We start from the raw sequence: 7,480 nt of genomic DNA, 5'->3' as shown, positions 1-7,480 counted from the left end.
ACAGATCCTAGCTGACGTCATCAAAATTTAAATAACGGTCCCATTTTTGTTATCCTGTCTAAGTGGATTTTTCCACAGGCTTTATCGACTAGTTCAAATTACTAATTTTAGACCTTCTTGTTTTTTAATGATGTTGGAAGACCTGCAAAATTTTGTATATAGTCTGTATATTATATTACAGAGGCCTGTATATTATTATACAGACCACTGCTTTTAACAAACAATAAAAAGTTCTATCGGGAGTGTGATATAAAGATACATAATCATTCCGTTACAGTGATAAAAGTTCAATAAACTATAAAAATATTGTAGAGTTTTTTCTTTATTCTCTTCTTCTTTTGCAGATATGACTTTCTCGTAAAACAGCATTAAGTTTTTCTAAAATATAAAATCATCTATCAAAATCTGGACAAAACTAAACACTATGCAGTGACGCACTTTGTATGTTTCATGGTGTCATATAAAAGAGTTTTGATAAATTAGCGTGTTGTAATATATTTATACGTTATACATACCTTGAACCTATAAATTAGATCCATTTCTTTAAATTTATAAATTACATCGGTATACTTGTGCTGTCATTAGAGAGCTTCAATTTACACTAAGGTGCCACCATTTACCTGGATACATAAACATGTGCTAAAAAATCACATTGAAATGTGATTAAACATTGTTTTTAACTACTCCACAAAGCAGTTTGTGTACACTCTTACAAAGGTGCAGTAGGTGAAAAAAAAGTTACTCCATACCTGAAATATCGATAATCCCCAGATTGCACATATTCTTGCCTTTTTCATTTCAGTGCTTCCCATCAGGTAATATTATGAACTCTAAAGTGAAATTGTTTAGAAATATGAGAGGTTTAAAAAAATTTTTAACCATGCTTTCACAGAAAATTGCCCACAATTAAGGACACTATCAATCCAATTTAACAATTTAATTTTCAAATAGTCAGTTTTCTTAATCATTGCTTAGTGTGATATATACAACTACCTTTTTGCTCATTAAAAGAAAACATGCATCCAATTTTTAGATAAACAGTGTTGATGAGAAAATTTGAAAAATTAGATTGATCGTGTAATACTCCGAAGTTTTGTGAAGAAACACTACAGAATATATATATATATATATATATATATATATATATATATATATATATATATATATATATATATATATATATATATATATATATATATATATATATATATATATATATATATATATATATATATATATATATATATATATATATATATATATATATATATATATATATATATATATATATATATATAAGCAATTTATAAGTATTTGTAAGTTCTTGTTAGATTATCTAGGATTATCTAATTAGATTATCTAATTTTTTTACAATGCACTACAAGAATATGTTAAAAAAATAATTCGAAATAAGAAAATTCTAGCAGTTTTCCAAGTGAAAGGACAAAAAAATTTCAAACGTAAACAATTACTAATAAAACCTTAACAAAACACCCTGCTTTTCTACCAGTAGAAGAAATAGTACTAGCAGATCCTATATTATGCGTAATCAAAGCTTATCAAGGTCTATAATTACTGGACAAACTTTCCATAATTTATAAACAGACACAAAATGATAATATTTTAACAATATCTACAAAGTTTCTGTTACTGTTTTACTGTCACAGTATACAAATTGTTTTGACAAAGTAAAACATTTTATCACTTAAATTACAACTGAGTTGAAACTTTTATCCCAAAGTAAAAGAAATTAAGAATGTAGTAAAAAAATTGACAAGAAGAATTCTAAAAAAAATTAAGAATATTTTGCCTATGCTTAGTTTAAATATATCTGGAACTTCATCGCAAACTGCGTTTTGACAAGCTTTAGAATAATCTCTTTTTCACAATTAAACGATATAGGTCATATATGTGATTGAGCATCCTGAGACTCATTTCCTAAACATGAATATATATCAAGAATATAACTTCAGCAAACAGACAAATAGTGAACTATTTTTCTTATGTGGTGCTTTAGGAGCATTGTAACAGAATTAGTGTAACAGAATTAGTTTAGAAAATTTAGGCATATTTAAAGAGGCAGACAAGATGACTGGGCACATGATAGTCAAAGCCCTGAATAACATATTATCGTAATTATATTTATTGTGAATCATATAGCTATAGTTTCAAAAGTATGAAATGATTTAAGATAATGCTTAGCTAGCTATCTAGATTCGTGGATGTGCAGGTTAGAATTTTCTAATTTTTCCAGATCAGTCATGAAAAAGAACAGCTAGCTAAAGCTACAGAGCACACCTTTCGACTTGCTAACCTTGTTTAATAAAGTTAAATTTCTCTAAAGCACAGGGCTGTGCTATCTAGCTACAGACAAGAGGGTCATTATTAGCTATATATTTATTTTTTAAACAATTGTCAAGTTATCACAACACCAGGCACCTATAAAGTTACACACTCAAACTAACCATAGCAATAAGTCTTGTATTTTTAACTTCAATGTAGCTAGCTATATATATTTAATAGTACCATAACAACAACTCAATATGTATGTTTAGATAATCACGTAATTAGGACTAATACAGCTATTAGTTTAGAAAAACTTTAGTCTCCGTATAACCTATATGATTAGCTAGCTAATCATATAGGTTATACTTAGCTTATTAAACAAGCATCCTCTTACAGAGATGGTCCGCCAGACTGTCAACCATTATTAAACACAAGTGGAAATGTTAACGGCGGCCGACAAGGATGGCAGGCTATCCTATGAAGATGGCAGGCTATCCTATGAAGATGGCAGGCTATCCTATGAGATGGCAGGCTATCCTACGAGATGGCAGGCTATCCTATGAAGATGGCAGGCTATCCGAAAAAGATGTCAGGCTATCCTAAATCCAATTAGGAACATCCTTATTATTATTATTATTATTATTATTATTATTATTATTATTATTATTATTATTATTATTATTATTATTATTATTATTATTATTATTATTATTATTATTATTATTATTATTATTATTATTATTATTATTATTATTATTATTATTATTATTATTATTATTATTATTATTATTATTATTATTATTATTATTATTATTATTATTATTATTATTATTATTATTATTATTATTATTAGAATGTTGATAATCGGACTCCTTTCCAACATCTCCTGATTGACTTCAATCGGCTGTCATTAGTTTATATTTGTGCGGTTTTTTGTCATTCTTAGTTCAAACGTGTTTATTTACTTTCTTTAAATAATTTTATTAAAATTTTCCAAATAATAATCATGCCGAGGTGATTTTCTCGAAGTGTGTGTAACAAAGGAGTCCTATTTTTTATTTTGCATTTTGCCGCTGCCTCCTTGTGCGGTATGTCACACATTTTGTATTTTTTATCCTTTAGGTATATTCCCTTGATACTTATCTAGCTTTATTCTGTTACCACAACTTATTTTGGTTTACCACTTCATTTGTTTCTTACCACCGTAATCTTTTTCTTACCACAATTATTATTATTTAACCACGCTAATATTACCACCCTCATATTACCACCGATTTATTCCGTTTTGGATCGATTTCTGATCACCGATTTTTGGCACTCTTTTAGCTCCCAAAAATTCATTGCTTTTGGTCTTTCTAAAAGAGCTTAAAATAAGAAAAAAAATTAGCATCTCCAATCGTGTATAACTTTAAATGTCGCCATAGATGTATAGGCATATGTTGCAGAAAAGTAGCGTCTCAGGTTCCTATGGCCCATAACCTGGTATCATGACAACAAGTCTATCTCTTAGAATTGTCTGAGTTTGATAAACGTTCTTTTGTACGGCCATTTTTTCTTCAAAGCCGTGCTGCATTGTGTGGATTATAAGGTATATTTTTCTTTTTCAATTTGTTGATAGTAAGCCACGCTTCTATCTCCCTAAATTCATTCCAAAAATTATACTCATGAAATTAAATTTTGACTCTAAACCCTTACCCTTATTTGCAATAGCACAGTTAACATGGTAAAATGTCGGTAAATTTTTTTATGCCGTAGAGTTAAAATTCCAATGCGAAGAAAGGGAACAAGAAAAAAGCTACTGCAAAGTTTTTTTGGTCGCTTTAAATTTTTTTAGTATACTATCTTGTACTTCTAACTCGTAGCCTTATTGTTGTAGGAAAATCACTTCTAACTCGGGTGATCGCGTGATCAATTACCAGTTACCAGTAACGCTAAAAAGAAAACAAGATAACCGAAATGCAACAGTTTAAAAAGTAGAGAACAATAGCTCCTGACGTTCTCAATGTTCCAGACATATCTTGACATATCTCGTTCCCTAAAAAAAGTTGATTTACAAAATTATCTGTCATATATCTTGTTCAACCCAATACTTTGAATTAATATTTTTAGACATCTATGACAAAGTTAAGTTTGAATGGAAACCTGTCTAATCTTACGAGTCAGATCTGTGAATACCTAATGGGAGAATAAGAAGTATTATTACAGCTTTTTGTTTTAACCCCTATAAATTTATTGCGTCTAACGTTATATCCTCTACTTAATATTAGCACAACTCTACGTAAGCTACATTTATCTCTTCATGTGTTTTTCTTTTTTAAAAATCACTAAATATTATCTTTATGTTAAGCCGGCAACTTAGTTTGTAAGAAATTAGCAAAAAGTCCCGGGATTCGAAGTGAAAAAAAGGTCAGGCCAACAACATATTTAATCTTAATTTAATAAGGCTTTTTGTACAAACTGTAAATCCAGTTATCAACGACCTTTTAACATTTAAGTTGAGAGAACCTACTTTGTGCAACGTTAACACATTGCCTGGCAGCATGCCATATTTGATACGCAAAGTAGTTCCTACTTTAAATAGACACCGAACGCACATTCGAAGGTCCCACCTATTATAGCTGTAATATGACCTTGTGCTTCTTTGTATTTTTTTGTTTTGTTTTTTTAAATACTTTTACGCAAGCAATAAAGGCGCTGGGGACGTTAATCCAATTACAACAAGTATTACCGAAAATGTTTCTGATTTTTTTAATCCCTCACAAACCTTTTTTCGGTAAAATCCCACTAAAAAAAGGAAAATTAAATTTGTCACATTTTGAAACTTTGCACAATGATATATGGGGATGAAAATTTGCGGTGTAGTTTCACAAAATAACCAATATCTAAGCGCCAGTGCGACAAGCACAACTGATTTAACAAAAAAATATTCACAGGGCCGTAGTATATTCACAGGGCCGTAGTTGCCTTGGGAGCTGAGGTATAGGCGTTTCCTCTCCAACCATTTTTTTATTTTTTTTTTTGAGGGGTGTTTTTGAGTTAGGGCCCTAATAAGGAAATAAGGCGGCTATAACAGATTACAATATAGAATCTTCCTCGATGTCTTTCTTTACGAGAGTCTTTACTATACGTTGTGTACTGAATTTTCTTCTCAATTTTCTTCATTTAAAGCATTTGCAGCTTCTTGCACGAGAACGTGGCGTTTCAAACAACAAATAAACATAAATTATGCAACAAAATGCAGTGCAGATTCTAAAAAGAAACATCTGCTTACACCAGGAAACATCGTTTTCTTGCTTTTCTCTTACTTTTGGAATTCCCGTGAAATACGTTAGACCTATACCCAATGTCAAAAGTCGTGTCAATAAATTATGATCGTCAGAATAAAATGTTGTGCTTCTAGGTTTTTGTAAATGAATCTTTATGTGCTTAGCATTTTTATTTTTAGTGATGGGACAGGTGCATGTGCAAATGCTTCGAAATTTTTGTCTGTCTGTCTGTCTATTCGTAACAGGCAAAGTGGATGTGTTCATTTTCCTATGATTTAGCCGGAAAAGTTATGTCTCATAGTATTCCTAATCGACAAATTCAACGTCAGAAGGCAATAAGACTGATTCAACGTCAATATATGAAATTATTGAAGCCATTACAATGCACTTTGAGGCCAAATATCCTGGGAACGGACTGGTGAAGTCAGCCTTTTCCCCGCGTAGGTAATTAGGGAAACCTGGGATTAACTTGGTTAAACTAAGTTTCCCGAACCTGGATACCCGAATCCGTTTCGGAGTAGATGAATTGAAAATCTTTTAAACGTAATAAAGGCAACGGGTTATTTTTTGTATTTTGGGGAGTCTTTCCGAACATCAGCAGTATTTTCTAACTCTTTTATCTCCTTAACCGCTGATCAGAACCGCGCGAGTGTATATCTTTTTTTCAAGTTCTGCACAATAAAGGACACGGAAAGAAGAAAGTTTTTTTCGTCATGGTGGATTTTTCCTCGGCGGGCCTTATCGACTGGTCTACATAATAATAGAGAGAGTGTGTGGCAAACAAAATGGATGTGCTTATGTTCCTTTGATGTAGCCAAAATACTTTAATGGGATAAATTTTCGCGGGGATTAAAATCCGCGAAAATATGTCCCTTCGAAAATTTGGAAACAGGCCATCCGCGAAAATTTGTCCCCGCAAAATTTTTGAAAAATTGCTCGATCCGCGAAATTTTAAGCGATCTCTGGAAATGAAAGATGATGCTGACTTCTCTCGTAACGTGTTTGACGCTTTTAATTAACGATTAAGATTCAGCCTAATGTCTTGTGTTTATTCTACCTGACGTTATAGTTGTGTTGAAAGAGCTTTGAACTAAAATGCAAAACTACACTTTGTCTCGGTCGTTGTAGAAATGACCGGTGTAACGAGGGTCGATGAGACAGTGCCATTCGGCCCCGAAGCCTTTTGACAACTTATTTTACTTTTTTAGGTTGAAGTTCCTATAGCTAAGATAACTCAACCGTGTCGAAACAGACGGTTGATGACGCCATCAAAGAACATTTAAACCTTATTATCTCTGTAACCGTGTTTGTCAAAAGTAAATGATCCTATCTGATCTTGTTCAGTGTTTCAACATCTATACGAGGAAGGCAACATGTATATAAATTTCTAAAAAAATTTTTTTTCGGATATTAGTGGGTCCTTGCTGACTTTAGCAAAACTTATAAACGAAAAATATGTCTCTTCAAATGTATGTTAAATGTACATTGTTTCAATCAAAGTTTCAAGCTCTTTACAATAGTTGCCGCAGGATAACAAAATTCTAAGAATAGTTTTTGAGTCCATTACAACCCTTAACAGCTGATTAAAACAGTACGATTTTATACCTTATTTCGATCCTATTTTAAAACTCTACGCAACACAAGTAATAACTTCTATGGCTTTTTATTCACTTTTAAAGTTTAGGGATAAATAACTTGGAAACAAGTGGAGGTAACTATCGCCATTTCGAGCGTGGGGGGACTACCTGAGACCAAATTAGGACCAAATTCGTAAAGATAAGTCAACTTACCTGTTTCAGAACAAACAGATTGATGCGTCATCAAAATACCTTTAAACTCAATCTAATTAGTTAATACAAAATCGCGCACCCAATCTTGAATTGGGTGCGCTCTCCCAACCTGGGTCCCCGAATCCGTTTTGACGAACG

The 7,480-nt window shown here is 31.7% G+C and overlaps 1 long non-coding RNA gene across 3 annotated transcripts; it reads right to left on the bottom strand.

Annotated features, from left to right (window-relative positions):
- Nucleotides 1–231: 231 nt before the first annotated feature.
- On the bottom strand, nucleotides 232–2,998 carry LOC130642154 (uncharacterized). Of its 3 annotated transcripts, none has more exons than XR_008982549.1 (4): nucleotides 2,466–2,998; nucleotides 750–830; nucleotides 516–639; nucleotides 232–378 (listed from the first exon to the last, which is right to left on the bottom strand). It is a non-coding gene; the product is annotated as an uncharacterized LOC130642154 (long non-coding RNA). The 3 variants fall into 3 exon arrangements; XR_008982550.1 differs by having other exon boundaries at nucleotides 2,681–2,998; XR_008982548.1 differs by lacking the exon at nucleotides 2,466–2,998 and having other exon boundaries at nucleotides 750–976.
- Between the last annotated feature and the right edge of the window lie 4,482 nt (nucleotides 2,999–7,480).

This window comes from Hydractinia symbiolongicarpus, chromosome 4 (assembly GCF_029227915.1).
Source record: "Hydractinia symbiolongicarpus strain clone_291-10 chromosome 4, HSymV2.1, whole genome shotgun sequence".
Taxonomy (NCBI): domain Eukaryota; kingdom Metazoa; phylum Cnidaria; class Hydrozoa; order Anthoathecata; family Hydractiniidae; genus Hydractinia; species Hydractinia symbiolongicarpus.
The sequence above is the reverse complement of the archived record's forward strand: the minus strand, read 5'-3'. Positions and strand labels throughout refer to the sequence as shown.